Source organism: Anoplophora glabripennis, unplaced genomic scaffold (genome assembly GCF_000390285.2).
Source record: "Anoplophora glabripennis isolate ALB-LARVAE unplaced genomic scaffold, Agla_2.0 scaffold737, whole genome shotgun sequence".
NCBI classification, from domain to species: Eukaryota; Metazoa; Arthropoda; class Insecta; order Coleoptera; family Cerambycidae; genus Anoplophora; species Anoplophora glabripennis.
Genome location: NW_019416813.1, coordinates 133163 through 142877, shown reverse-complemented (window position 1 = coordinate 142877; position 9715 = coordinate 133163).

Genomic DNA, 9715 nt, shown 5'->3' with positions numbered 1-9715 from the left:
ATTAGGAGGTACTTACCGGACACCCTGTATAGTCTGTTCACCAACAGTAAAATTCGCCATTTTTTAATAAATTAATTAAACCTTTTAAACAAATATAATAATTTAATAAAAAAAATTAAAAAAATCCGCAAATGATTCTCCCAAATACAGGGTGTCCCGAAATTCGTGCAACAAAATTTGGTCACAGATTCTTAAGACAAATTTAGGGGACCCGCGTTTTTTATTTTTGCCAAGTGGCCCCCTCTTTAGGAGTTACAGCCCCCTGAAGTCTGCCCCTAAGGATAACATTTTTTTTATATCTCAGAACCCTGTTGTACGAAAATCACTAAATTTGGTACACAGGGGTTTTATGACATGTGGAATCTGATGGTGCTACGTTTTTTGGCGGGGTACCCCCTTAAGACAATTTTTCGTGGGCCCCCTTGTCTTTGGAGTCAAAAAAATTCTAGTCGCATATTTAAATTTCTGAAAAATTATCGGTCCACTAAAAAGCCATTAAATTTAGAAACTTTTAGTCCCGTTATACTTTTTTCGTAAAACGCAATGTTTTCGAGAAAAATGTCAAAATGTGATCGAATGCATATCGTGCTTCGCCATTTTACTCAAAAACATTGCATTTTACGAAACAAATATCAAGAGACAAAAAAGTATCTAAATTCAATGGCTTTCTAGCTAACTAATAATTTAAAAGGAAGCGTAGCACTGTGAGATTCCACATGTCATAAAACCCCTGTATACCAAATTTAGTGATTCTCGTACAATATGGTTTTGAGATATAAAAAAGACTTCTTATAAGCAAATTTCAGGGGGCTGTAACTCCGAAAGAGGGGGCCAGTTGGCAAAAAGAAAAAATACAGGTCCCCTAAATTTGTCTTAAGAATCTATGATCAAATTTTGTTGCATGAATTTCGGGACACCCTGTATTACTTCTAAAAAAGTTCCAGCAGATCACGGATTATCAACTGCATTATCATTAGGGCAGCTATAAAAAAATTAGAGGGGTGTCTACTAACTTTTTCGTTATTGTAAACACATTGGCCTGACGTAAGTAAATAATTTTATTACTGTTATCAGGATTGATTTTAATTTTATAGTTAATAGTCTTAAATTCTACCAATAAATTGGATAATTTATTTATTATTTACATGTAAAAATGTGCCCATAAATCCAGTGAATTGTAGCAATTTCTCGAGTTAAAAATTATTGCAAATAAAACGTGTAATAAGGGTCGCTTCTCGTACTTACTTTTATAACAGTGGTTAAATTCAAAATATCATCGTTAGTGAGAAAAACAATGACGCTTTTACAATAGTCGCAAATTTCGAGAGCATGAAAATTTAAAAGTCATACTATGTAATTAAGTATATTTACATAAATTTATTTAACTTAGGTTAGTGAGAGAACTGCAGAATATAATATTTAAGATCAACTAAATACTTTTTGCTCTATTACAAACCTATTAAGCTAAACCAAATAAATTAAAAAAATAGTTTTTCAAAAAATATTAAATGAAGTTAAATTTTATTATTATAGGTATACAATAATTTATTTGAATTAGCGAATTAGCTTAATTGAGTAAAAATACAACAGCTAATGAACAAATATATAATTTTGAAAAGCAAATACTAATGAATGCGTAATTTTCAGCAAAATTTTGACAAAATCCGGATTGAACTAATCCTTCAGTTTGAACCACCAGTACGTGGAAAAATTCTCTGTCAGAACGACAAATACTTTTAGCCATTAATTAATTAACAAATTTATAGAAACATATCCAGTAAATTGTACTTATTTCTGGATGTGATAAACAGCACATAAATGTAGCCAATCGACACGTTCAAAATATTAATTATATGAATATTATCTGCTTTCTTAAGTTATTCCAATATTTATGAAATATCGTTTCGATGTTAAAGTCAATAGGAGTCAATAAGTCATTAAAAAATTATTAAATAAACTCACAAATATTGCACATACATGGTGTCCCAAACAGACCCTGAACTCTTCAGGACTTAATCCAATCTAAAAAGTTTAAGGAAAAAGTTGTAGAATGTCAAAAAATGTGACCTTGTCTTTAATTTTGACTCCAATTTTTAAGGACAAATCAACGTCAATTTAATCCTTAAAGTCATTTCAAGGTCGAATTTTCATGAAAAGGCCAAAAGAGAATGAGAAAGTCAAATAATTTAAATGAATCGAGTGATCGTATTCTCCGTGAAGCTGCTTTGATAGATCAAAACATTATTAGAAATGATGTGTCTAATTTTTATCAACGGATCACTGTCAAAATGTAGATGGTCTTCAATTCGAAGATTTACTCTGAAAAATGTATAAACTTACATCAAGACGCCACAACATACTGATCAGCGTTAACCTTTGTTTCTAATTTTTTCAACTTTTTATTATTGCGTATTATTTTTTTCCTATTTTTTTAAGTTTTCATTATTTTTTATATCATCATTATTATTATTATGATCTTTAAACGAACTTTTATTGAACTTGGACGTTAAATTTGGTGCTTTATTTTGACATTAAGAATACAGGTTTCAACATTTTCCATTTGACTTTGATTTGACCAAGAACATAAGGTCAAGAGCAAATAAAAGGTCATCAATAATGTCATTAAAAGTACTACTAATATTCCATGTAACATTTTTCTCGATAGTTAAAATCCCGTCAAGTTATTAAGAAAAAACAAATTCGACCTTGAAATGACCTTCAAGGATATCGAAGAAAAAATTTTTGATTCCATATTCGGACGTTAATATTGCTTTCCAGAGGAATACAAATATAATTACAGAAGTTCAATTAATTGTTTTATTCTATATTTCTCGAAAATAATCCAATGTCCAATTAATCGCCCTTGAAGAAAAATGTGACTTACTTTCAAATACTTTGCATTATTAAATATACAGCTCTCGAAAATATCAATAATTTAAACATAGAATCTTAGAATCATGTAAAGAAATATGTGGCCGGACATATATAGGGTGTCCTGCATAAAACCGACAGATCAGATGCATTTAGAGGTGCCCAAAATATTGTAATTTAACCAAACTTCACTATGTGTATACGGAATTATAGGTCATCAAAGTGAAGACCCAAATTTCAAAAATATCTCTGCAAGGCTTTATCTTAGAGATAGCACATTGGGTATACAGTTCAGATACATTACGGGTTATAAATTGATTAAGACTTCAAGGTCATTGGGGTGGTACATCAATGATAATAATTAGAGGAAAATGATAATTAGTGAAAACCCACCTTTAATTCCATAAGGATTGTTTTACCGTTTGTCCAATTTGAAAGCGTATACCTAATATACAGGATATCTCACCACGAACTCCATCGATGGATACCTGGAAAACCGCTTGAAGGATTTTTTTGAAATTGTAGTGTGATACGGAACGTGGGGCTTACCAATCTAAAATATTTTCAAGGCTATCGTACTTCCGGTTATACCGGAAGTCGATATTAACTTTCTTATTTTTATGGAACCCCCTGTATATTATTGCATTTTTGGAAAGAGCATTTTTTTAAGTTCAAAGCATATAGCACACTCCATACTTAGGATTGATCGTTTCCGAGATATTTTGATTTTTAAGCAAAAATTGAGAGATGCAGACTGTCAGCAAAATTTAGTTTTCCCCGGAAATGCAGGTTTATTCTTTTCTGCCAATTAGACATTTTGTAGAGGAAGGCCTAATTTATCGGATTTGACATGAAAAGTTTCCAGTTTTTATACAAGATGGTCAAAAAAAATGATCGAATATGAAGTTCAGAAAATGTAGAAAACTGGAAATTTTTAATTTTTTTTAACGTATTCGCATTCTTTACTAAAACTGAGTGTAACTTTATTAAATTTCCCTATGCCTAAACCCAGTCGTTTTCATTTTATTTATGAATAAACATTTCCCTTTTCCTAAAATGGTGTTTCCATTTGTTTCGCACATTTTAAGTTGGCCATGTCAACTGTCACAAGTTTATAATAATTGTCAAATTTATTTTAATAAATGTTCAAAATGTCTTCCTTCACCTTCTAAACATTTTTCACACCTTCGGATTAGTTCCTTGTGGGTCGCTGCTCTACGTTAAAAAAATTGGTGGTTTACACTTAAATATTTCGAGTTTTCTACATTTTCTGAACTTCATATTCGATCATTTTTTTAGCCACATTGTATAAAAACTGGAAGATTTTCATGTCAAATTCTATAAATTAGATCTTCCTCTACAAAATGTCCAATTTTCACAAAAAATAAACCTGTGTTTCCGGGAAAACTAAATTTTGCTGACAATCTGTATCTGTCAATTTTTGCCTAAAAATCAAATTATCTCGGAAACGGTCAATCCTAAGTATGGAGTATGCTATATGATTTCAACTTAAAAATAAATGCTCATTCCGAATATTCAATAATATACAGGAGGTACCATTTAAAATAAGAAAGTTGGTATCAACTTCCGGTTTAACCGGAAGTACGATAACCCTGAAAATATTTTAACTTGATAGGTCCCATGGCCCGTATCACACCACCACAATTTCAAAAAAATCCTTTGAGCGGTTTCCCAGATATCAATCGATGGAGTTCGTGGTGAGACATCCTGTATACAGAATTCGATTCTAAAACTTTTCTTGCTTTTGCTAAATCCTGCCATTTTCAAGAAAAATAGGATTATAAGTAATGTACATGAATTAGAATTACCAAAAAGTTACTAATGGACTATCAATTTATCACTCAGTTTCTTTTTATAATTGAATTTTCTTTTGTCGTTTCAAAAATAACTGGAAATTTTTCGCTTCAATGAACAAGTTGATTTGTTGTTAGTGTTGGATTTCTGTGAAAGAAACTGCCAAAGAAGTGTGAAAGAGTATTTATCGGAGGAACAGTACACAAACAGAAGTAGTACCAGTTAAGATGTTAAGAATTGTACCATTTAAACAGAATACAAGATGAAGGAGTTATTTTATAGACAATTGGGTATGAACCATAAATTAGCACAAGAAACTTATCTGAGCGAACTAGAGTATACAGAAGTTCTGTTTACAGAATTATTAAAATTAATTTATTGCGTCCCTACCAGTCACAGAGAGTCCAAGAGTTGTTGCCTCAGGATTTAGATCAAGTTACCTTCTGTCAGTTTACTTTAAATCAATACATTCACAAGAAAATCCTTTTCACAGGTGGGGCTTGTTTTACCCGCAGAGGTATCACTAATCTTGATAATCCTCCATTAAAAAGATATCAACCCTTATTCAATATCATTAAAATAAATTTTTAGGCTGGTATTATTGATAGGCATTTAACTGGTCCAAGTTATTTTATCAAATCGTCAAAAAGGACAAAATTATTTGGAATACTTTCAAACCAATCTTCCTTTGTTGCTAGATGATTTACCATTGGGTCTCAGACGACTTGGTTTATGCATATTGGAGCATCACCATTCACTTCATTTTATTGTGAGCAATTTTTTAAATGCGTAGTATTCAATTAAACGGATAGAGCGAGGAAATAATTGTCCCCATAATTACCTAAACAATATGATTATTTCCTTTGGGAAACGTATAGTATGTGAAAGAAAAGTGCTGATTTCCACTTTTTCACATCTTCAATAATTCAATAAATTCATAACTACGTACTTAATTACTATATAAGTATACTTTTTTGTACCTATGCCATTAATAATTTCAGGAAATCACATACCTATGCCATTTATTTGTCATTATCTTGTGATAAATAATTGCGACAAAAGAAACTGAGTATTAGTTTTTATAACATTTTCCGTAAATGACACGATATTAGCTTCTGAAGTTGACGGTGTGTCAGCTAATAAGTATTCTACAATTGTCATGTTATTAATATTTAGAGAAGTTGAAGGCAAATTTGATGTGGGTAATATTGTATCTATATTTGGATGCGCTGAATGCGATACTTGTGATTCAATTAAATGCATAATTTTGCTTGTACTAATCATTTTTGTGCGCATTGAATCATCGATGTATCTTTCTGCGACGCTGTTAGAATGCCACCCACCATGACGTTTTGTTGATAAAAGATCGGCCCCTGTGTGTCCTAACATGGTTGCAGATGACCGTCGGAAAGTCTATCTTGTGTACAATTCTGAGTTCCCTAATTTTCTTAAGGCATTGTACCAAAGTTTACTCCTACGACTTGGGGTGTACATTTGCCTTTCGGATAATTTAAAAAGTTGTTGATAGAATCGTAAGACGTAAGCTAACACATTTTTTACAGATACTGTCAAAGCTATCGGTGATTGTAAAACTCTGGGAGTTTTAGTTTTTTGTATTACGAAAGCGAAATCTAGAGATCTTCTACATTGTTTATTTCTAACCATTGCAAACTATAATAATTAAGATTAAACTTTACGTTTTGTCCTGTAAATATTAATATTTTATTCAAAGATACATTAGTTAATCAGTGCTTCTTTTAAAAATGTATATTTGTTCTGATGTTAGGCCCGGTACTTTGAGTTTTATTTAAAACTGGACATTAGTTAATGCCGATTAAAGAATATGGTAATCATCTAATAAATACAGAGCCTTCATAAGTGTTTACAAGCCACGTTACCGCCTAGTTTAGGCAAGCAACATTACAGGCTGGTATTGTCAACTAAAAATCCCTAAATCTTGGCGTCACCACTATTAATGTTCTGCTTCCAATGAACAATGACAAACCGTTACTTCTATGCTCTAGATAATGCAGATAATAGATAATATATACAATATAAGTATTATAAATAATACCAATCACAGCCGGTAGACCGAAATGTTGTGCTTTAATATAATATTGATCTTATTCTTTTAATTTTACCGACATTTGTTTACCAACTTTGAACTATATTTATTAGAACATTAAGTTTAATGTACCATTAACCCAAACTAGAAACATTTAATATGGAAATTAATATTTTTTCTGTTGGTTACACTGATATGGCGAGGGAGCTTTAACGAGATATTTCTAACCTTGATCTTCAATGTGTGTTGTTATGTTTTGACGTTTTGACTTGACGTTTGGACCATAATTTACTATAATTAACTACTAATCAACAAGTTGTAACAAATACTGAATTTCTTATAAAATACTATTAACGCTTTCCTTAGTTGAAATCTGTTGAAAATAAGCTTCTGAATTAAATTATCTCCTGGATCTTGAACTGTATACATGCGCTGATCATTAATACGTTGAACTAATTCTTCGTCATCATGTTCAAAAGTGTCCTCAAAATCAAGATCATTTTGAAAATAGCACAAAATTTCTTAAACTTATACGAAATCAAATGTGAAATTTAAATTTGAATTTACGAAATAATGAATGCCATTTGGCCGAATTCCACTGCTGATTAACTCAAGGATCAACTTTAACAGCTGTCTGTTAATTTGACATGGAGATCGGCCATATTTAACTAACATTAGTTACTAACCATGAAACAGGATACAAAATGCATGAATTAAATTTTAATGGTCTCATGTTTTTATTTAATCGACTCAAAATACCGGGTTTTAAATTTTTTGCTTTTTTTGTTTGTTTTTATTATCCTACAAAAGTCTAAACACGTGATGACATATGGAATCGCGTTATCAATAAATGTAACTTGATAAAAAGCGATCACGAGTTATTGGAGTGACTTTTCATTTTGGCCGAAGAATAAATTTATGCATTAGAGAAAATAGTGCTAGTTTTGGCCTAATTGCCTAACTAAAAGCCTAAAAATTTATCTTTTTGTACGTTTAAATTACATGTTAATATAACAATTTTATTTCCATTGTAATCATTTTTCTATAAGAAATATGAGCTAATTTCAAAATTTATATTATTTCGTATGTGTTTGCTGAAGATTGAAAATAATGATGTATCTGCTAATTGCAAATTTAAGTTATAAATTATAGCCCACTATTTACTTTTCGCTGATTCTAATTCACAGTTCTAAAATAATTTACTTCGACTAAGGCCGGCGTCATATGCATCCGAATTCCGACGATACGAAGATCCGAAAATGTTCCTATTGGTTAATATACATTCAAATATTTTACCGCTCATTTTCATCCGAAATTTTAAAAATTTATACGACGTCGGAAAAGTAGAGATAATTTTTACTTTTGTCCGAAATCGTAGGTTTCTTAACCTCACTTTTTTAATATACTGTGATTGTTGTTGTTTGACAGATTTATAGTGAAATAAATGTTATATAATGTTGAATGTAGAAAATATGTATTTTCTATGATGTATCTATACCTATGGTTATCATTTAAAAATGTTTCGTCTTAAGCTTGTAATAAATTCCGTAGTTCTATACTTGATTTCTATGAGATTAATATAAGATGCATGTGAATTATAATATTATCAATCGTATGAATTAAAATATTTTCGGATATCGTACATCGGAATTCTGATGCATGGGACGTCGCGCCGGCTTAATCATGTTTCTTCTTAAAACGGCAAGGTTTGTTAAAGTTTAGCAGGAGCAAGGAAAGATTTATATTCGAATTCTCTATAATTTGAGGGCATACGTTTTCAAATTCATAAGGAGTTAAGCGTACATCTCCAACTTATTGTCAATTTGTATCTCTCAAATGTATTTTGTATATCAAAAAACAGTAAATTTAGCAGGATTTGTTTGCATCACTAAACTAAACTTGAAAAAAGTACGCGTGACGACTATATTATTGTTATTATTTTCTAATGAAGTACCTACTAACAAATTTGATATTGTAAGGTGCATTTTATTAAACAGTGCTAGGATTAAGTATAACCCCCTCCTTTATCTTCGTTACAGATAGCAAGAAAAAAACCGCTCGAACAGATCCATTTTTTGGTCGATTATGATACACTACAATATAAAAATTTATCATTAGTAACTTCTTCTATAAAGATGAGGCAAATTCATGTACTTGTACAATTCAAATTCATTCAATTTTCGCAACACTAAACCATGAATGATTAATTTCCATTGGAAACCAAACCCAACATTAGCACACGTGGCGTTGATATTTTAATTGAATGGGACTAAGGGGGATTACGGGATTATTTGATACAATCATGAAGATAGATACAAGCACTGCATTTGTAGTAGGTACAACTTTTTTATTCTAAAAAAGTGAGGATATACACAATTAACGTTATTTATTAAAATATCTTTAAAATTAAATATTTTTGAACAAATAACAAATATTTGATATATTGCCCGGTATCAGTAATGAATTCAACATACCCTCAAAATCATCTCAATTTAACGAAAAACAAGGAAGTTATAGGAAAAATCGATTTTCATTCCTCAAGTTCAATAGTTAATAACTCTATAGAGCGGATGGACGATAAAAATCTAGCTCTGGCAGCTTTTCTAGGTGTTGAAGGGGCATTTCATAATACCCTTTGAATCTATTAATTTGGCAGTTCGCAAAAGGAGCTTCAATGATACTTTGTGTTGCTGGATAGATACCATGTTGAAGAACCGAACTATAACAGCTAACTTTCGGGAGAGGCATCCCGGTGCAAGGTAAGTCGAGGTTTCCCTCAGAAAGGCGTAGCGTCTCGTTTATTATGGGGATCAGTAGTGGACGGGACACTGCAGGCTCTCAATTGGGATTTATGCACAAGACTATGCGGACGACTTAGTCGTTCTCATAGTATTGAAACAAGATCCATCGTTTCAGAGCTCATAGAGACTCTGAACTGGATAGATGATTGGTGTAAGGGACAAG